The sequence below is a fragment of the Leptonychotes weddellii genome, chromosome X (assembly GCF_054177405.1).
Source record: "Leptonychotes weddellii isolate Sample4059 chromosome X, ASM5417740v2, whole genome shotgun sequence".
Lineage (NCBI taxonomy): Eukaryota > Metazoa > Chordata > Mammalia > Carnivora > Phocidae > Leptonychotes > Leptonychotes weddellii.
In genome coordinates this window covers 67,737,282-67,760,162 of record NC_138385.1, presented here as the reverse complement: position 1 = coordinate 67,760,162, position 22,881 = coordinate 67,737,282, and the positions used below count along the sequence as shown (strand labels likewise).

At 41.6% G+C, this 22,881-nt stretch overlaps 1 long non-coding RNA gene across 3 annotated transcripts in view; it reads left to right on the top strand.

The window, feature by feature from the left end:
• LOC115939253 (uncharacterized) overlaps positions 1-22,875 on the top strand; it is a 48,577-nt gene extending 25,702 nt beyond the window's left edge. For 2 of the 3 annotated variants that reach the window (XR_014141331.1, XR_014141330.1), the window contains 4 exons: positions 3,185-3,345; positions 6,632-6,725; positions 18,216-18,318; positions 22,292-22,875. This is a non-coding gene — a long non-coding RNA (uncharacterized LOC115939253). The remainder of the gene's footprint in view (positions 1-3,184; positions 3,346-6,631; positions 6,726-18,215; positions 18,319-22,291) is intronic. The other variant, XR_014141332.1, reaches the window with a different exon arrangement.
• The last annotated feature ends 6 nt before the right edge of the window (positions 22,876-22,881 follow it).

The window sequence follows — 22,881 nt, the reverse complement described above, 5'->3', positions numbered from 1 at the left end:
CAAGAAAAGAGAACGTATCCTACAAGTAGGCTTTATAGCAGCTTGTGAAAAGACTGGGATTCAGGGCTCTGCAATCTGGATTCAACCTTCCTGTACAGAGTATCTCCTATGTGCCAGGCCATTGACATAGATTATCTGCAGCTCTCGCAACTCTGCCTCTTGGGCAAATTGAGGAATATTATCTCCATTTGACCAATAAGAATACTGAGGCTCCGAGAGGTTAAATAACTTTCTCAAGTGCTTGAAGCCAGCGTTTGAATACAATTTTGACTGTCACCAAGGGCTATGGTAATTCTACCATACTACACTGGTAGCCATTTATTTTATTGAATGCCTACTGTGTCCCCAGCACTGTGCCAATAAGACACACATGAATCGTATTGGATTTTTAGAAAATGAGATAATCGAGGCTCACAGAGGGCTATTTCCCCATCGTTACACAGTTGGTATTGTAATAATAAGTGCTATCATTTATTGAGGGCTTATTGCATGCCAGGCACTATAGTAGATTCTTTACGTAAATTATTGTATTTGCTTCCCAGAAGTAAGTTTGTGTAAATTTGCTTGCACTTTAAAAAGGGGACAACTGAGGTTCAGAGAGGGTGAAGTAACTGCCCTAAGATGACACAGTGACTAAGCAACAGAACTGGGATTTGGAGCCACTATTTTCTTTATTTTTTTCTTTCAAGATTTTATTTATAGTCAAGTTAGTTAACACAGAGTGTGGTATTACTTTCGGGGGTAGAATTTAGTGATTCATCACCTGCATATAACACCCAGTGCTCATTGCAACAAGTGCCCATCACCCATTTATTCCGTCCCCCCACCCACCTCCCTTCCAGCAACCCTCAGTTTGTTCCCTATAGTTGAGTCTCTTATGCTTTGCCTCCCTCTCTGTTTTTATCTTATTTTTCCTTCCCTTCCCCTGTGTTCATCTGTTTTGTTTCTTAAATTCCACATATGAGTCAAATCGTATGGTATTTTTCTTTCTCTGACTGACGTATTTTGCTTAGCATAGTACCCTCTAGTTCCATCCACGTTGTTGCAAATGGCAAGATTTCATCCTTTCTGATGGCTGAATAATATTCCAGTGTGTGTGTGTGTGTGAGAGAGAGAGAGAGAGAGAGTGTGTGTGTGTGTGTGTGTGTGTGTGTGTGTGTGTGTGTGTGTGTGTATCGCATCTTCTTCATCCATTCTTCAGTTGATGGACATCTCTGGGCTCGTTCCATGTTTTGGCTATTGTTTATAGCAGCACTATCCACATTGGGGTGCATGTGCCCCTACGAATCACTATTTTTGTACCTTTGGATAAATACCTAGTAGTGAAATTCCTGGGTTATAGGGTAGTTCTATTTTTATCTTTTTGAGGAACCTCCATACTGTTTTCCAGAGTGACTGAACCAGTTTGCATTCCCACCAACAGTACAAGAGGGTTTCCCTTTCTCCACATCCTCGCCGACATCTGTCATTTCCTGAGTTGTTACTTTTAGACATTCTGACAGGTGTGAGGTGGTATCTCATTGAGGTTTCGATTTGTATGATGAGTGATATTGAGCATTTTTTCATGTGTCTGTTAGCCTTTTTTTTTTTTTTTTTTGGTCTTCTTTGGAGAAATGTCTGTTCATATCTTCTGCCCATTTCTTAAATGGATTTTTTTTTCTTTTTGTGTATTGAGTTTGGTAAGTTCTTTATAGATCTTGGATACCAGCCCTTTATCCAGTATGCCATTGGCTAATATCTTCTCCCATTCAGGAGGTCACCTTTTAGTTTTGTTGATTGTTTTCTTCACTGTGCAGAAGCTTTTTATCCTGATGAAACCCCAAGAGTTCATTTTTGCTTTTGTTTCCCCTGCCTCCAGAGACATGTCTAGCAAGAAGTTACTGTGGCCAAGGTCAAAGAAGTTGCTGCCTGTGTTCTCCTCAAGGGTTTTGATGGCTTCCTGTCTCACATTGAGGTCTTTCATCCATTTTGAGTTTATCTTTGTGTATGGTGTAAGAAAGTGGTCCAGTTTCTTTCTTCAGCATGTCGCTGTCCAGTTTTCCCAACACCATTTGTTGAAGAGACTGTCCTATTTTTCCATTGGATATTCCTTCCTGCTTTGTGGCAGATTAGTTGACCATAGAGTTGAGGGTCTATTTCTGGGTTCTCTGTGCTGTTCCATTGATCTATGTGTCTGTTTCCTTGCCAGTACCATACTGTCTTGATGATTACAGCTTTGTAATAGAGCTTGAAATCTGGAATTGTGATGCCTCCAGCTTTGGCTTTCTTTTTCAACATTCCTTTGGCTATTCGGGGTCTTTTCTGGCTCCATACAATTTTTAGAATTGATTGTTCTGGCTCCGAAAACTGCTGGTGTTATTCTGTTAGGGATCGCATTGAATGTGTGGATTGCTTTGGGTAGTACAGACTTTTACTTTTTAACAATATCTGTTCTTACCATCCATGAGCATGGAATGTTTTTCCATTTCTTTGTGTCTTTTTCAATTTCTTCCTTAAGTGTTCTATAGTTCTCAGAGTACAGATTTTTTACCTCGTCGGTTAGTTTTATCCCTATGTATCTTATGGTTTTTGGTGCAATTGTAAAGGGGATCGATTCCTTGATTTCTCTTTCTGGTGCTTCATTGTTGGTGTATAGAAATGCAACTGACTTCTGTGTATTGATTTTATATCCTGTGACTTTGCTGAATTCCTGTATCAGTTCTAGCATGTGTTGGTGGAGGCTTTTTTCTTTTTTCTTTCTTCTTCTTCTTCTTCTTTTTTTTTTTTTTTGAGGAGACTCTTAATTTAAAATCAATTAGCCAACACATAGTACATCATTAGTTTCGGATGTAGTGTTCAATAATTCATCAGTTGCATATGACACCCAGTGCTCATCACATCACGTGCCTACATTAGAGTTTCATGTGGTCCGCGAAGACTTACAGTTTGACTTCTTCCTTGCCAATTTGGATGCTTTTCATTTCTTTTTGTTGTCTGATTGCTGAGGCTAGGACTTTCAGTACTATGTTGAACACCAGTGGTGAGAGGTGACATCCCTGTCGTGTTCCTGACCTTAGGGGAAATGCTCTCAGTTTGTCCCCATTGAGGATGGTATTAGCTGTGGGTCTTTTTGTATATGGTCTTTACAATATTGAGGTATGTTCTTTTTTCTTTCTTCCTTTCTTTTTTAAATTTTATTTGTCAGAGAGAGAGAGCCAGCACAAGCAGGGAAAGCGGCAGGCAGAGGGAGAAACCTGCTCTCTGCTGAGGAGGGAGCCCAATGTGGGACTCGATCCCAGGACCCTGGGATCATGACCCGAGCCGAAGGCAGACGCTTAACAGACTGAGCCACCCAGGTGTCCCGAGGTATGTTCTTTCTATCTGTACTTTGTTGAGGGTTTTTATCAGGAAATGATGCTATACTTTGTCAAATGCTTTTCCTGCATCTGTCATGTGGTTCTTATCCTTTCTTTTATTAATGTGGGGTATCATGTTGATTGAATTGCAGATATTGAAACCACTCCTGCAGCCCAGGATTTGTAGCCACTATTTTCTTTCTTTTTTTTTTTTTAATTATATTATGTTATGTTAGTCACCATACAATACATCATTGGTTTTTGATGTGGTGATCCACGATCCATTGCTTTCATATAACACCCAGTGCTCCATGCTGTACGTGCCCTCCTTAATACCCATCACCGGGCTAACCAATCCCCCTTCCCCCCCCCAAAAAAACCCTGTTTGTTTCTCAGAGTCCATAGTCTCTCATGGTTCGTCTCTCCCACCGATTTCCACCCCCTTCTTTTTTCCCTTCCTTCTCCTAATGTCCTCCATGCTACTCCTTATGTTCCACAAGAAGTGAAACCGTATGATAATTGACTTTCTCTGCTTGACTTACTTCACTTAGCATAATCTCCTCCAGTCCCATCCATGTTGATGTAAAAGTTGGGTATTCATCCTTTCTGATGGCTGAGTAATATTCCATCGTATATATGGACCACATCTTCTTTATCCATTCGTCTGTTGAAGGGCATCTCGGCTCTTTCCACAGTTTGGCTATTGCGGACATTGCTGCTATGAACATTGGGGTGCAGATGGCCCTTCTTTTCACTACATCTGTGTCTTTGGGGTAAATACCCAGGAGTGCAATTGCTGGGTCATAGGGTAGCTCTATTTTTAAGTTTTTGAGGCACTTCCACACTGTTTTCCAAAGTGGCCGTACCAACTTGCATTCCCACCAACAGTGTAATAGGGCTCCCCTTTCTCCACAGCCTCTCCAACATTTGTTGTTTCTTGCCCTGTCCATTTTTGCCATTCTAACTTGTGGAAGGTGGAATCTCAGTGTGGTTTCGATTTGAATTTTCCTGATGGCTAATGGTGATGAACACTTTTTCATGTGTCTGATAGCCATTTGTATGTCTTCTTTGGAGAAGTGTCTGTTCATGTCTTCTGCCCATTTTTTGCTTGATTATTTGTTTTTTGGGTGTTGAGTTTGAGAAGTTCTTTATAGATCTTGGATACCAGCCCTTTATCTGTAGTGTCATTTGCAAATATCCTCTCCCATTCTGTGGGTTGCCTCTTTGTTTTGTTGACTGTTTCCTTTGCTGTGCCGAAGCTTTTTGCCTTGATGAAGTCCCAAGAGTTCATTTTTTGCTTTTGTTTCGCTAGCCTTTGGAGATGTTGGATACAATTCCCTTTATCAGACATGAGTTTTAGTAAATATTTTTCTTCCAGTCTCTGGTTTGCCTTTCATTTCTTAACAGCCTCTCTTGCAGAGTGCAAGTTTTTTTATTTTTAATAAAGTCCAACTCAGCTTTCTTTTTTTTCTTTTTCATGGATGCTACTTCTGGTGTTCTGTTTAAAAGCTCAGCAGCAAACACAAAGTCATGTTGATTTTCTCCTACGTTTCCTCCCAGCTGCTTTATATTTTGAATTTTAAATATAGACCCTTGTTCCATTTTGAGTTAATTTGTGCAGAAGTGTCAGGTCTGGGGCTCGGTTACACTTTTTTGTCCTTGGATTCCAATTTTTTCCAGCACCATTTATTGAAAAGACTATTCTTTCTCCATCAAATTGTGCTTGTATCTTTGTCCCGTTCAACTGAGTCATATTTGTGCAGGTCTGTTACAGGTTTGCTGTTCTGTGCACTGAACTCTGTGTCTGTTCTTTGCCAGTACCACACTGTCTTAATTACTACAGCTTTATAATAAGTCTTGAAATCAGATAATATGAGCCCTGGACCTTTGTTCTTCTTTTTCAGAATTGTGAATTCTTCTTTTTCAGAGTTTTTCAGAATTATCTATTCTAGAGCCTTTGGTGTTCAATATAAGTTTCAGATCAATATGTCGGTATCGTCACAGAGCTTGCTGCAATTTTGATGGGTATTCTGTTGTTTCTATAGATAAGTCTGGGAAGAATTGAAATTTTAACAAGTGCGAGTTTTCCAGTCCATGTATATGAAATCTCTCTCTTTTTAGCTAGATTTTCTTTGATTTCTACATCATTGTTTGTGGTTTTCCACAAACAGATCCTGTATATATTTGTTGTATTTACACCTAAGTACTTCATATATAGGGTTGCTATTGTAAAAGGTAGTTTGGGGGTGGGGGATGTTAGTTGGACACTAACCCTTTATCCAATTAAAAACTGTGCAGTAGACATGAACACACATTTCTTCAAAGAAGACATACAGATGACCAACTGACACATGAAAAGATGCACAACATCACTCATCATCAGGGAAGTGCAAATCAAAACCAAAATGAGCTATCACCTCATACCTGTCAGAATGGCTAAAGCCCAAAACATAAACAACAATTGTCGGCGAGGATTTTGAGGAAGAGGAACCCTCGTGCACTGTTGGTGGGAATGCAAACTGGTGCAGCCACTGTGGAAGGACAGTATGGAGGGTCCTCAAAAAATTAAAAATAGAACTATCATATGATCCAGTAATAGCACTACTGATATTTACCCAAAGAATACAAAAACACTAGGTCGAAGGGATATATGTACCCCTATGTTTATTGCAGCACTATTTACCATAGCCAAATTATGGAAGCAGCCCAAATGTTCACCGATAGATGAATGGATAAAGATGTGTGTGTGTGTGTGTCTGTGTGTTTTATACAGAACACCAGAAGTAGAATCCCTGTATACACACACACACACACACACACAAATATGCATACACACACAATGCAATATTATTCAGCCCAAATGTTCTTCAGTAGATGAATGGATAAAGATGTGGTACACGCACACACACACACAGACACACACCACAGGAATATTATTCAGCCATATAAAAGCATGAAGTCTTGCCATTTGCAACGACATGGATGGATCTAGAGAGTATAAGGCTAAGCAAAATAAGACAGTCAGAGAGAGACAAGCACCATGTGATTTCACTCATATGTGGCATCTAAGAAACAAAAGTGAGCGGAAAACAAAAGAGACAAACCAAGAAACAGTCTCTTAACTATAGAGAATAAGCAGATGGTTACCAGAAGAAGGGAGGTCAGGTGAAATAGGCGAAGGGGATTAAGAGTACACTTATTTTGATGAGCACTGAGTAATATATGGAATTGTTGAATCACTATCTTGTACACCTGAAACTAATATAAAACTGTTTTTTTAACTACACTGGAACTAGAAACAAACAAACAAACAAACAGTAACTGTGAGAGAAGACTCAGAAATGGACATGGTTGAAGACCTGAAGAGAGTTAATCACTTTTTTTAAAAAGGTAATTTAAAAAAAATATATCAAATTCTGATTGTTCAGTATTCATGTATAGATAGGTAAGCAATTGCCATGTGTGTATTGTACCTTCTATCGTGGGGGCCGTACTAAACTCCCTTATTAATGCAGCAGTGTTTTGTAGATTCTTTGGTGTTCTCTACATAAATAATCGTGTCCTCTGCAAATAAAAATCGTTGTATTTCAACATTTCCAATCTGCACACCTTTTAATTCCTCTTTCCTTTCTTACGTAACAAGCTGGGATTCCATTACATGTTGAATAGGAGTGATGACAGCAGACATGTCTGGGGGGTGGGGAGCGTCTGACTGTCTTCCTTCAGCATGACGTTACCTGTAGGTTTTTCATAGATCTTTTTCATCAGGTTGGGAATGTTCCCCTCTATTCGTGGTTTGCTGAGAGTTTTAAACATGAAGCCCGTTGAATTATCAAGTGCTGTCTGCATCGCTAGATATGACCATATGATTTTTGTTCTTTAGCCTGTTGATGAGGTGAACTATATCCGTTGATTTTCAAATGTTGAACTGGTCTTGTGTGCCTGAAAGATACCCCGTTTGGTCGTGGTATACAGTTCTTTCTATGCATTGTTGGATTCAATTTGCTGATATGTTGTTGAGGAATTTTATGACAGTGTTCATGAGAGATCATGGTGTGTGGTTTTCCTTTCTTGCAATGTCTTTGTCTGTCTTGCTATTAGGGGAAATGCAGACCTCAGAGAATGAGTTAGGAAGTGTTGCCCTGCTTCTATTTTCTGGAAGAGATGGTGGCAAATGGGAATCATTTTTTTTTTCTTTAAATGTTTGTTTGGAATTCGCCAAGGAAAGAGTCTGGGCCCAGGGCATGAGTATATAACTGTTCAGGTTATCTATTTTTCTGCATGAGATTTGGTGGTTAACGTCTTTCAAGGAATCTGGCCATTTCCTCTAATGGATCAAATTTGCAGGCATAGGATTGCCGATGGCATTACTGTATTATCCTTTTAGTGCCCACGAGATCAGTAGTGATGTCCATTCTTTCCACTCAGATATTGGTAAGTTGTGTCTTCTCTTTTTTTTTCTTGGCCAGAAAGAGGTTTGCCTCTTTTATTGGCCTTTGCAAAGAACTAGCTTTTAGTGTCATTGATCTTTGCTACATTTTTCCTGCTTTCGATTTCATTGTTTTCTGCTCTGATTTTTTTTTTTTTTAAAGATTTTATTTTTTATTTTTTTGACAGAGAGAGACATAGCGAGAGCAGGAACACAAGCAGGGGGAGTGGGAGAGGGAGAAGCAGGCTTCCGGCAGAGCAGGGAGCCCGATGCGGGACTCGATCCCAGGACCCTGGGATCATGACCTGAGCCGAAGGCAGACGCCTAACGACTGAGCCACCCAGGCGCCCTCTGCTCTGATTTTTATGATGGATTTCCTTCTGTTTACTTTAGGCTTAAATAGGTCTCTTTTCCTACTTTCTTAAGGTTATTGATTTTAGATTGTTCTTCTTCTCCAGTATGTGAATGTATGCTGTAAATTTCATCTCCCTCTAAAGTATTGCTGTTTCACAATAATTTTAATAAGTTTTATTTTCATTTTAGTTTAGTTCAAAATGTCTTTAAGTGTTTCTGGAGCCTCCTTCTTTCGTCCATGTGTCGATTAGAAATGTTTTGTTCCATTTCCAAACATAGGCAGCTTATCCATCTACTTTGTTTTTTTTTTTTTTTTAAAGATTTTATTTGTTTATCTGACAGAGAGCTAGAGAGAGAGCACAAGTAGGCAGAGCAGCAGGCAGAGGGAGAGGGAGAAGCAGGCTCCCCGCTGAGCAGGGAGCCTGACGCAGGGCTGGATCCAGGACCCCGGGATCATGACCTGAGCCAAAGGCAGATGCTTAACTAACTGAGCCACCCAGGCGCCCCTCCATCTACTTTTCTGTTGTTGATTTCTAGCTTGATTCCACTGTGGTGTGAGAACCTACTTTGTGTGAGTCCTATTCCTTTATATTTGTAGGGGTGTGTTGTTTTCTGTCCCCACATATTGTCTATCTTTGTCAGTGTTCCCCGTGAGCTTGAGGGGCTATGGATTCCGCTGTTGTTGAGTGGTGGAGTGTTCTATACAGGTCAAGTAGATTGAGTTGATGGATAATGCTGTTCAGGTTATCTGTATCTTTTCGGTATCTGCTTGTCCGCCTGCTTGATTTACCAATTAGTGACAGAGGGGTGTTGAAATCTCTCACTACCATCAGGGATGTATGTATTTCTCCTTGACCTTTTATCAGGTTTTGCCTCATGTATTTTGACACCGTTTAACATTGTTATTAGGGGCTTACACAGTTAGGATTGTTATGTCCTCTTGGAGAATTGACTCCTTAATCATTATGTGATGCCCCTCTTTATACTTGGCAATTTTCCTTGTTCCGAAGTCTGCTTTATCTGAAATTAATGGAGCTCCTGCACCTTGCTTTGGCTTGGTGTTAGCATGGTAAACCTTTTCCTGTCCCTTTACTTTTAAGCTATCTGCACCTTTGTGTTGAGCGTGAGGTTCCTGTAGGCAACTTATACTTGGTATACTTGGATCTTTCTTGTGTCCACTCAGAAAATCTCTCTTTAGCGGGTGTACTTAGGCCATTCTCATTTAAAGTGATTATTGATATAATTGGATCGATATTTGCACCTGTTTTCCCCTCTTTTAGCTTATTGCTTATACTGCTTCTCAAACTGTGTCCAGTGGTTGCCCTAGAGTTTACAATATACACTTTTACTAAGCCAAGTCCACCTTCCAGTAACACTATACGGCTTCACGTGTAGTGCTGCAGGTGCCTTATCACAGAGTATTCCTAATTCCTCCCTCCCATTGCTTGGGATACTTCTGTCTTCCCTTTCATCTCTCTGTGTGCTATGATGACGCAGTACATTGTGCTATCCTGTTTTAGAGAAGAGTCATCTTTCAGATGACACAAGAATAAGAAACATAAAAGACGTTATTTTACCTCCATTTTACTTCACGAGTCTCTTCCTTTCGTTAGGTAGACCCACGTTTCCGACCCATATTATTTTCCTTCTGCCTGAAGGACGTCTCTTAACATTTCTTGCGAGGCAGATTTCCTGGAGATGAATTTGCTCAACTTTTCTTTGAGAGAATCTTTACTTTTTGTTCATATTTTACTGGAAATAGATTTCTAGGTAGATGGTTTTCCTTTTCAAACAACACCTTAAATATTTCATTTCACTCTACTCCTTCTTTGCATGGGTCGTGATGAGAAGTCAGCTGTAATTCTTATTCACATTCCTCGATAGGTAAGATGATTTTCTCTTTGTTTTTAATTTTATACAGTTTGAATATAACGAGTCTAGTGGTTTGTGTGTGTGTGTGTGTGTGTGTGTACTTAGTGTATATGCTGCTTGGTATTCACTGAGATTCCTGAATCTATGGTTTGGTGTCTGTCATTTATTTTGGCAGTTCTTGGCCCTTATGGCTTCCAGTTTTCCTTCTTCTCTGTTATCTCTACTTCTTTCCTTTTTTGGAGTTTGGATTAATATGTGAAACGTTTTCCAATTTCACATGACAGGATGTTCAGTTATGGGTTTTTTTTTTTCTTTTTCTGTTATTATTTCTTAGCATTTCTGTTTGGAAAGTTTTATTGACCTATGACTTATCTTCAAGCTCACCAATTCTTTCCTCCATTGTGCTGAGTCTACTGACAAACCCTCCTTTCTGTTACTGTGTTTTAATTTTCTAGTATTTCCTTTTAATTCTCACTCAGAATTTCCATCTCTCTGCTTACATTACCCGTCAGCTTTTGCATGTTGCCGATTTTTCCATTAGAGCCCTTAACAAATTAATCATAGTTCTTTTAAATCCCCTATTTGACAATTCCAAAATGCGTGTCATATCAGAGGCTGGCTCTGATGCTTGCTTTGTCTCTTCATTCTCTTAATTTTCGTCCTGCTTTGTAATTTTTTTGTTGAAAGCCAGACATGTTTGTCTGGGTAATAGGACCTGAGGTAACTGGGCATTTAGTGTGAATATTTATATTAATCTGGCTTGTTATGTTTGCTGTAGCCGTAAGTGCCAGAAGCTTCCAGTTCTTTGAGTGTCCTTATTTTGGTGCCCTCTCTTGAATTTGAGCTTCCCAAATCACTCCTGTTCACAGGGAATCTGCGGTTTTGCAGTGCTTTCAGCTATAATCCACAGTTATTTCTCTGGAGCCCCATTGATGTGGTAAGGTGTGGGGAGAGGGAGGTAATTCTGTAGCTTCATGGTTAAATCTCTTGTCTTTTAGTGGGGGCCGTGTCTCTGGGCTGCAGCCTTCACAGGTGTATCTCCAGTGGCGTTGCCTTCTCCCATGCCCTCTATCTTTCCCTGGCTGCAGTATTCTCAAATTAGTTCCTGGAAGGCTTGATCCCTTTTGCCTACCCCGTTTCCCTCAGGTGGGACAGGAAGTCTAGAGGGGGCCTGTGTGGGAGGAATACCCTTCCTCCACCTAGGGTAAAGCTCTAGCCAATTGTTTTCCCTGGAGAGTAGGCCTCTGTCATGGGGAAGGCTCTAGGGGTTATTGTGACAATGATTACTCTTCCTCTCTCCCAGCCAGAAGAACTAAGGCACCTTTCTCAGAACTTCACCATGAAAATCCATTTCCTGGAGTGAAAGACCATGAACATGTGGCTGCCCCCTAAGACTTCAGGGGATGGAAGGGGGGGCAGGGTGGAGATGTGGTAGGGGAAGCAGATTCTCACTCTCCTGTTAGTCCAGACTCAGCTTCAAGCAATTCAACTTATTTACCATTTGAGTGCTCTTACCAGTTTATGACTACAGAGGATTCTGATCCAGGAAAGCAGATCTCAGTTTCGACGGTTTGAATTCAACACTCTCTCGAGATTTTATGTGGTGGTTTGCCCTGCCACCTCAGTACTCTGATGAGTCAAAAAAAAAAAAAAAATACGTTGCTTCAGCTTTTGCAGTGTTTTCTTGTTTTAAGGAGGGATTGCTGATTTCTACCCTGTTTTATATGTTGGAGCTGAAACCAGAAGTCTCATTTGTGCCCAATTTTGAAACCCAGCATAGTCATTATAAACCTATGATTTGCAAATATCATGGTTAAGTACCAAGAGAAGCAGATGCAAGTTGAAAGTATTTGTCTGAGCGAGCCAGTAGGAAGAGGGTGGTGTTTGTGGTGGGAAGAGTGATGGGGCATAGTGTGTGTGTGTGGGGGGGTGTGTGGAGGCGTTGGATTTAGAATCAAGTGATTCCTACTTTCATTCAATGCTAGTATTATTTAACCTTTAAAATCTCTCCCCCCACGCACACACACGTGTGTGTGTGTGTTTTGAGAAAATTAAGAAATAGGTGATGCATTTTATGTAGAAATAGTCTGCAGAGATTTTACGTAGAAGAATACAAAGCAATTGTAAGCATGATTTCAAGGAGCTTGAATAAACACCCCCAAATACATACAACTCCTGAAACAGTCTCTCTCGGTTGTGGATGTCAGCCGTCACCGTTCGTTAACTATTTGTTTGTGGATGTCAGCTGTCACTAATATGCATGTACTACTTACGATCGCGGCAGGTTTGCACCTTACTTGGCTAGGGTAATAATGTGAAAATTGCCCTGTCCTAAGTCTTGGGGAAGCAATGAAAGAGAGGGGACTAGAATCCCATTTCACGAGTGAAGAAACTAAGGCTAAAAGAGATTAAGTAACTTGCTGAAAAGTCATGCACAAGTAAGGTCTTGGACAGTGTCCCAAGTCTATCTGATATCAGCACCGATGTCCCGTCTGGAATACTTCTCTGCCTATCCTGGAATGTACATTTTTGAAGAGTCGCAGCTTTATCAGAAAATGGTGTTATTTTTTTCAACTGGGTTTGGGAACCAAACTTACTGAGACAAGTACAAGGAGAGATGAATACCATCATCCAGTTCTTTTCAGAAATCACAAATTCCTAAGCCTTATTAAATTGATTTAGAAGCTAGAAACCAAGATGGAAATCTTCCAAGTTTATTTAATAAAGATAGCCTAAACCCTGATTCCCAGACCCGGAAAAGACGGTACGTGGACACAAGCCCACAGGTCCACATACACGCACAATGCACAAGCCCATGTGCACACTCCCACATGTGCCCTCACACACAGAAATATGGATCTATCTCACTTAGGAGCATAGGTTTAATGTTTTATCCATCAATTTGGAGTCTGTAGTGTTTAACGATATATAGAAAATCTACCACATCCTGGTAGTTTTTCATGTCAGGAGAGGATATTGTAATATTGAGAAATATTTTAGTATTTTAATAATCCATTTTATCAATAGGGCCAAGGAGGAGAAAACATATCATTTGAAATGCTGGGGAAGAAATTCAAGAAATTCAGTCCATGTCTGACAAACAGTCTGTGGTCCTTCTTAGTTCTTGCCTTCAGCTGAAAAAATTGCATTAAAACCCTTTACTACTACCCATCCACAATCCCTTATCTGAAACCCTTGGGACCAGATGTTGCAGAATTCATATACCATACTTTCCATAAGAGCCATAAGCATGGTCTGGAATAGCACTGCTGAATCTAATAAAACAACATTTCCACAGAGAAACACAAATATTCATGCTGAGAAGGATAAATAAAGACTAAAAACAGCCTCCTGTCAGTTCGGGTCATGTTTTACGTGCATATGAGACAGGAAAAATAACGCTGGTTTTCATAGCCTTTGAGATTTCAGACTTACAGTAAGGGATTTTGATTCTGAAGTGTGTTTCTGTCAGTTCTTTTTGCATTCTTTAAAAAAAGGATTTTATTTATTTACTTGCCAGAGAGAGAGAAGGAACACAAGCAGGGGGAGTGGGAGAGGGAGAAGCAGGCTCCCCATGGAGCAGGGAGCCCGATGTGGGACTGGATCCCAGGACCCTGGGATCATGACCTGAGCCCAAGGCAGACAGACGCTTAACCGACTGAGCCACCTGGGCGCCCAGATACTTTGCATTTTTTTTTTAAAGATTTTATTTATTTATTTGACACAGAGAGAGAGAGAGAGAGAGAGAGAGAGAGACAGCGAGAGAGGGAACACAAGCAGGGGGAGTGGGAGAGGGAGAAGCAGGCTTCCCGCTGAGCAGGGAGCCCGACGCGGGGCTCGATCCCAGGACCCCGGGATCATGACCTGAGCCAAAGGCAGACGCTTAACGACTGAGCCACCCAGGCACCCCACTTTGCATTTTATATGTGTTTTTCCCTGCTACTTTTGGTAGATTTCCTTTTTATTGAGGTATAACAAAGAGGAGAGAGCACCAGTCATAAATGACAGCAATTTGATGACATTTCACAAAGTGAACACATGCGTGTAACCACCACCGAGATCAAGATATACGACATTACTGGTGCCCCAGAAGCCTAAACTGTGTCCTTCTCTAATGATTACACCTGACAGTTAACCACTCTTCTGACCTATGTCACCCTAAGGGTTTTTGGGGCTGTTTTTAAACTCTCTACAAATAGAATTATCAATCATGTGCCTTTTTATGCCTGCTGCCTTTTGCTCAATGTTCTGATACTGAGATCTGCCCATGTTGTTGCACGCAGGGATATTTGCCTGTTTCATGTCTGTATGGTATTCTCTACTATGAGTATACCACACTGTATTCACTCAGCTGTTGATAGATGTTCGGATTGTTTCCAGTTCCTGACTATCATCGATAATGATGCCGTGAACGTTTTTATTCATGTGTTTTGGAGAACATGCTTGCACTTCTGTTTGATTATATACATGGATTGTGTGGTAGCCAGAATTCCATGATGATGCCCAGTGACCCTTGTCTTTGCACAATCTCCTCCCATTGGGTGTGGATGGAACCTGTGGACATGATGAGATAGCACTCCCATGATGATGTGAAGTTATATAGCAAAAAGGATTTTGCAGATGTAATTAAGGCCACAGAGCAGTTGACCTTAAGCTAGGGAGATTGTTCGGGGTGGGCCAGACCTAATCAGGGGAACACTTGCAAGGGCCTAGGCCCCCTTCCGAAAGAGAGATTTGAGGCACGAGAGAGCGTGTTCAGGGGGCCACATGGTGAGGAACTGAAGGCAGCCTCTAGGAGAGGAGTGCTGTCCCTGGCTGACAGCCAGTGAGAGAAAGGGGCCTCAGTCCTCCAGCAGCCTGGAACTGAATTCGGCCAACAACATGGATGTGTTTGGAAGGGACTCTTCCCAAAAGCCTCCAGAAAGGGGCACAGCAAGTCCACTGCCCTCTCACCCTGTGAGATCCGGAGCAGGGAAGCCAGTCACACTGGGCACAGACTTCTGACCTGCACAACTGTGAGCTAATAAATGGGGATTGTTTTAGGCTGTCAGGAGCGTGGTCATTTATTCCACACCAATAGGAAGCTAATACAGATTTTGGTACCTGAATGTGGGGTGCCGCCACTGCAAACAGCTAAAGATGTAGGCCTGGCTTTGGCACTGGGTAGTGGGCGAGGGCTGGAGGAAATTTGAGGTGCACGCTAGAGAAAGCCTAAGTGGCCTTAGGAAAAGCCCTGATTGCCTCGGGCAGACTGTTAGTAGAAATCTGAACTTTAAGGACATCGCTGGTGAGGGCTCAGAAGGAAGCAAGGGACACGTTATGGAAACTGGAAGAAGGGGGATCCCTGCTACGTAGTGGCAGAAAGTTTAACAAGATTGTTGCCTGCGGTTATGTGGAAAGAAGAAAATATAAATGACAAACTTGGCTATATGGCTAAGGGAGAGGTTGGAGGTAGCAGAATTTGGATAGCATAATAGAAAAACCTAGATTGCCTTGAGCAGAGTGTTAGTGCCGATCTGGACTTTAAAAACCAAGGATTATTCTAGGCTTTGAAACTTTATCAAAGAATTCTGGCTGTTGTTCTCCCAGCTGGATTTCCAAACTGCTTTGGGACTCTAACTCCTTTCTGCCTTCCTATCCCCGCCCCTCTTTTCAAACCGGAGTGTTCTAGCTGTTATCTCATGCCCATCCCACCGTTGTGTGTTGGGGAAGATAGCTTGTCTGTCACTTTAGTGTCACCAGTCCTCAGCTGGAGAGGGATTGTGCCCCAGGAGTTGTACTGCATGGATTATACCCAGGAAACCTCACCCATGCCTGATTTGGATGACTAGGATGATGAGATTCTGGACTTTGAGCTGTGCAGTTTTGATGAGCTCTTGGACTTGAGCTGTTGCCATAATACCATGAGAAATTTGGAGACTGTGGGATGGAGTGAATGAACTTTGTATGTGGGACAGACTGGATCGCTGGATCACTGGGGGCCAGAGGGCATACTGCGGTAGGCAAAACTCTAGGAGGACTCCAAGTGACCCTCAACCTTGTATAATCCCCTCCGGTTCAGTGTAAGAGGAGCCCATGAATATGGTCAGATATCACTCCTGTGATGATTATGTTACATTACGTGGGAAAAGAGATTTTGCAGCTGTATTAAGGTCCCAAGTTAGTAGACCTTCAAATAAGGAGGTCATCCTGGGTGGGCCAGCCTTAATCAGGTGAGCCCTTAAAAGGGGGGCCCCTCCTGAGAGACTCAAGCATGAGAGGGTGTCTGGAGGGGTCCATGTGGCAGGGAACTGCGGGCAGCCTGTAGGAGCTGAGAGTGGGACTGAATTCTGCCAATAACCCAAATGAGCTTGGCAGTGGACTTCTCCTCAGAGCCTCCACAAAGAAACACAGTCTGCCCAACACTTGATTTCACCCTGTGATACACTGAGCAGAGAACAAAGGCATGTCACACATGGACTTCTGACCTACAGAACTGTGAGCTAATAAACAGACATTGTTTTTAAGTAGTTGAATTTATGGTACTTTGTTATGCAGGAATAGATCATTAACACAGATGGCATTCCTGGGTTATAGAGGATGTACATGTTCAGCTTTGATAGATAGTGCCAGTTTTCCAAAGAGGTGGTACCAATTTACACTTGCACCAGCATTAGAGAGTTCCTCCATATCCTCACCTAATCTTGATATTGTTAGTTGTCTTGGCTATTCCGATAGATGTTTCGTCAGGGATTTTATTATTTTTTTTTAAGATTGTTTGTTTGTTTATTTATTTATTTATTTATTTATTTATTTATTTATTTATTTAGAGAGCATGTGTGAAGAGCAGGGAGGGGCAGAGGGAGAGGGAGGGGAGAGAGAGAGAGTCTTAAGCAGACCCTGTGCTGAGCACGGAGCCCAGTGCTTGGGGCTCGATCTCACAACCCTGAGATCTCGACCTGAGCCAAAACCAAGAGTCCGAGGCTTAACAGACTGTGCCACCCAGGCGCCCCAGCTCACTGGGATTTTAATGTACATATCCCTGGTGACTGGGGTTAAGTAGCTTTTTGTTTGCTCATCGGTTAGTTAGTTGGATGTCCTGTTTTGTGAAGGTCCTGTTCAAATATTGTGCCAGTTTTTCATTGCATTGTCTTTTTTTTTCCTTCTTGATTTTAGGAGGTATTATATCCTGTACATGAGATGTCCATGAAATATACATGTTGCAAAACCTTTCTCCCATTCCAAGGTTTATCTTTTCACTCTCTAAATGTGTCTTTTGATGAACAGGAGTCCTTATTTTGATGAAGTCCAAATTACCAATGTTGTTTCCCTTTCTCATTAGTGCTTTCTGTGCGCTGTTCCCACTCTCTTTGCCAATCCCAAGGTCATAAATATTTGTTCATAACGTTATTTTCAATAAGCTTTAACTTCTGGAATTAATTTTTGTGTACGGCATAAGTTAGGGGCCAAAGTTATTTTTTTCCCCAAGTGGATGGATATCCAGTTAGTCTAGCTTCACTTATTTAAAAGACCATCCTTTCCCCAGAGCACTCTAAGTGGCACAATTGTTGTAAATGTGGTGACTGTGCTTGTGCGAGTCTATTCGTGGACCCTTCTCTTTGTGTCTTTTGGCCTGTTTGTCTTTTCTTGTGCTCATACCACACTATCTTAATTATGGCGTCAGAGCTGGTCTTGCTATCTGGCTGTGAAAGTCCTGAAAAGTCTTGGTTTTTGTTTTAGATGGCTTTGGCTGTTCTTGGATCTTTGTTACCCGTATATAATTTAGAAGCAGCTTGACAATTTCCGTTTTCAAAAGAAAAAAAAAAAAAAACTGCTGGGAATTTGATTGGGAATGCATTGAATCCATAGATCAGTTTCACAAGAATTCTCTCTTCCATTCACTTTCATACTGTTGTCTTCCAATACATAAACATGACATATGTCTGATTTATGTAGGCTGTCTTTAATTTCTCTCGGAAGTGCTATCTGTGGGCAGAGGTCTTGGGACTCCTTTGTTAGATTTGTTCTAGGTGTTTGTTCTCTTCTGATGCTGTAATAGATGGCATTTAAAAATTTTTTCTCCTTATAATTCTAATGCCAGTATATAGAAATCCAATTGTATTTTGTAAAATTGACCATGTATCCAGCAACCATGCTAAATCATTTATTAATTATAATATCAGATACATATACTTTTTGAGATTTTTAATGTAAACCATCTGTTGTGTCTCTTTTATTTCTTTAAGCGCTGAGAAAACTTATCCCAAAGACTCCAAGCAGACGTGCATCTCATTGATATGGGGGAGTATCGACGGGAGAATGCCCATTCCTAAACCAGTCACTGGAAGGGTAATGAGATTACTATGACCTGCTTAGTCAACCACACTGTCCGGTATAATCAGATACGTTGCATTGTGGGCCACGGTTTCTCTTTATTTTAACCAAACATGTAAATACTTGGAAATGAAACCTTTGATCAGAAAGGTAAAAATCAGGAGATTGATGATGATGGATTGATACTGGTGGAATGTCCCTCCCCATAAATGAGCTGAAATTACAGTTCTTAAGGTACATCATTTCTTAAGCAAAGATTAATATGGTTAATATTTGAAAACCGTTTTGTGCATTGTGAAGGAACAATTAAGATGAAGTAGTCTACTTCATACATACCCTTCTGGTGATTATAAAATACAAAGTTATCACAGAAAATTTAACACCTACACATACCAAACTTTGAACAATATTTACTGATCACTGACAGGATTGACTGTGATTTAAATTTTGTTTTAAACTTTTCCAAATTATCTAAATACCCCACCACAGGGTTTGTCAACCTGGACACTACTGACATTTGGACCAGATAATTGTTTGTTGTAAGAGGCTAGCTTGTGCATTCAGGGATTTTTTAAGCAGCATCCCTAGTTTTGATCCACTGGATGGCAGTAGCATCTCCCCTTTCCCCAAGTTGTCACAAACAAAAATGTCTCCCAACATTGTCAAGTGCCCCCTGGAGCAGGCACCATGCTGCTGGATGAGCACCATTACTCCATAATAAATGAGATTTTAATATACACCGAATTCTAGGTATATGTATAGATAGATAGATAGATAGTAAATGAGATTTTAATATACATCGAATTCTAGGTATATGTATAGATAGATGATAGATAGATAGATAGATAGATAGATAGATAGATAGATAGATAGATGATAGATAGTAAATGAGATTTTAATATACACCGAATTCTAGGTATATGTATAGATAGATAGATAGGTAGATAGATTAGTAAATGAGATTTTAATGTACACCGAATTCTAGGTATATGTACAGATAGATAGTAAATGAGATTTTAATACACACATCGAATTCTAGGTATATGTATAGATAGTATACATATATTCAGTATATAATTTTTATTTGTATAACATAGCCATTTTCCAATAGCATTAAAAGTTCTTCAGAAACATCCCATAAACTCTACATAAGTTTATTCTGTGGACCATCCAGTATCCTGCCAGAAATTTAGGTGGTTTCAATTTTTTTTTAAACAAATGACACCAAAATAATCACTTCCGATCGAATAACACTGTGGTTTAATATATGTATATTTCTGGGGCGCCTGGGTGGCTCAGATGGTTAAGCCTCTGCCTTCGGCTCAGGTCACGATCCCAGGGTCCTGGGATCGAGTCCCGCATCGGGCTCCCTGCTCAGCGGGGAGCCTGCTTCTCCCTCTGCCGCTGCCTCTCTCTATCTCTCTCTCTGACTCTCATGAATAAATAAAACATTAAAAATATATATATATATGTATATTTCTTCAGAATCAATGCCTAGAAGAGGAATTGTAGCATCAAATGGATTTCATGTTTATATATGTCTTGTCAAATTTCCATCTGGCAGGGTGCTCTGAATGTAGAACCCCAACCCGGTAACATATGAGAGAGCCTGGTTTCTTACAACAGCTTAAATCATAATTAAACACGAAAAATTAGTTGCTTTCCATAATGCAAATATCTGTATTTTTCTGAATGCAAGAGTAATCTATGCTCGTTGAGAACATTTAGAATATAAAGTATGAGGCAAACAAAACTTACTCTCCCAGGGACGCCTGGGTGGCTCAGTCAGTTAAGTGTCTGCCTTCGGCTCAGGTCGTGATCCCAGGGTCCTGGGATTGAGTCCTGCATCAGGCTCCTTGCTCAGCAGGGAGTCTGCTTCTCCCTCTGCTGGCCACTCCCCCTGCTTGTGCTCTCTCTCTCTCTGACAAATAATAAACAAACAAAAAACCCTACTCTTGCAGATTTTTTTTTTTTTTTTTTTTGGGGGGAATTGAGAATCACTGGATTCCCACTGTGTCCCCAGTCCTGCAAGTCTTCCCAATTCCAGGAAGTGGCACCACCATCCACCCAGATACTATGGCCAAAATCTAAGAGTCCTGATTGCCGTCCTTCACTCATGATCTCACAGACATTCACGTTTTCCCAGCTGAGGCCTCAGACGACATCGTAGAGCAGAGATGAGCCATCTGCCGTCTGCCCTGTCTGAATTCTAGCTCTACAGGATGCCTGAGCATGATCAAATGGTCATTGTTCCATGACACTAAGTTATGGAGCAGTAGATGAGAACACATTCTCTTCATTTAAGCACATCCTCTATTTCATCAGTATTTCACTTTCCATATTCCATTCCATTTTATTTATATTCATTGTCTATTCCACCCTTCATAACTTTGTATTCTGTATTTCATTCCAAGTTTCATTCCATTTGTTGCTATTCCATCCTGGTACTTTTAAATCTAAAGTGCAAATTTCATAGTCCATTGATTTCATGACCTTGCAAATTCTATTCCATCGGTTTCCTCCCATTTTCTTTAATATTTTACTTCACTGTATATTCCACTCCATTCTTTTTCTCATGTAACGTTACTTATATATTTTTTTTTATTCCACACGCCATCAGATATTTATTTCCATCCTCCTTTCCATTCCATTTTCCCATTATATTCTATTCAATTTCCATCCTGTTCAATTTTCCATTCCATATCCTGTTTAAGTCTGTATTCCATCCCCCATTTCATTCCAATTCCCACTGCAGTTAGTCTCCACTTCATCCCATTCTGCATTCCATTTCAAATCCATTTTCCCTTCCATATTATTTAACACTCCAAATACCATTCCATTCTACTTCGCGTTGTGTTTCGCTCCAGTTGCTCCTCCGGTCCAGTAAGCCTCCCATTCCGTTCAGCTGAAATTGTCATAATGGTGACTTTCAGGAGAACATCTTGCTAATATTTTAATCAAAGAGTTACAAATGTGCATGGCCTGTGCCAAGAATTTCTTCATCTGGGAGTCTATCCATAGCAAGGACACAATTGAGGATATGAACGATTTTTAGTAAGAAGCATGTGCTTCGCAGTGATGTGTTATAGAGGGTGAAAAGTTGGTTGATATTGGAATGTTTGAAGATGTAAGCTTCTGGTATAAATGCAATATTTTGTACTTAAAAATGGCCTTGTGGAAATTTACTTCTTGACATGGAGAGAGAGTTTTCTGGACCCAAAAAAGCAGGTGACCAAACAATATCTATGGATAAGTGATCCCATTTCATAAAATAAACTACGTGTAACTTGCCTTACAGGTGTGTCAGAATTTAGGTGCTGGCTGTCTGTTTTGGGTACTGAAATGGCAGCCCTTCTGTAATAATGACTAAAAATCTGGTCTAAATATTAGACTTCAAGCCTGTGCATCACAGCATATTTGTATTAACAGAAACTAGAGAGTAGGTCACACAAATGAATGTACATTCATCAGTGGATTACTATGCAGCCCATACAAATGTTGATGCATATTTAAGGACAGTATCATCCTTAATCCCAGGCAACCCCACTCTGTGTTCAGGGGGCAAGGCAAGGAGAAGCATCCTACTGGAAAATTCTAAATCCGCCTCTGGGTGCGTGGCAGCAGTGCTGAACATCCCGAGCCCAGGCACTGTGGGCCCCATCCCTTTTGTTGCTTTCACGCCGTTCTCCAACCCTACAGCCCACTAGAGGAGTTCTGGGACAGTCTCTTCTGGAGTCACACATGGGCCCTGCATCCTGACGGGATTCCAGGAGGGATGCCCAGCTCAGCGGTATCTCCTCTTGGTCAGTGTGGTATTTCTTTCAAGCCACTGCTTGAAAGTTTCACCAACAGAGTGGTGCTGACAAACTAAATTGATTTGGGGGGTGACTCAAACTGTTTATACAGACACCATCGCTGCCCACGCCCTCGAAACACACACACACACACACACACACTCTCTCTCTCTCTCTCTGTCTCTCTCTCTTAGGGGTCCAGGTATGGATCGGAAATTCACATCGTGGCCCGGGCAGCAGCGGCCCCTAGAATGGCGGAGCACACGGTTTGGTTTGGCGCCAGACGGAGCTAGGTTGGCTCGCTCCCTTTAAGACGAGAGTCACGTGACAACCACCCGACCAATCAGAGGTGAAGATCCGACCAGGACACGCCCATCCTCCGCACTCTTTCTGCCGGAGCTCTACCCAGGCAGCGTCTTGCAGCCACGCTCCCGCGTCTCTGAGAGAGAATCTGGCGTTATGGACACTCCGTCGTCCGACCAGAAGGCGCAGATGCAAGAGCAGGGTGAGGTGCCCGAAGGGCCGAAGAACGAGGTCGCCCCTGCCCCTGGCGACCCCGATCCCAGTACCTTGGTCCCCTCGGTCTCGAGCGGCCTTTCTCCATCGGGTGGTGGCGCCCCACAGAGCGGTACGGCAGGTTCCTCTGCTTCCGCCCTGGCTGCCGTCGGCGCCATTTCGATCAATGGCGAGGGCCCGGAGCTGCCCTCCACGGGCTGTGTGCAGGAGAGGGAGCGTGCTGACCTCCAGGGCGGCCGCAGTCCCCACGCCAAGCTGAGATGTGTGG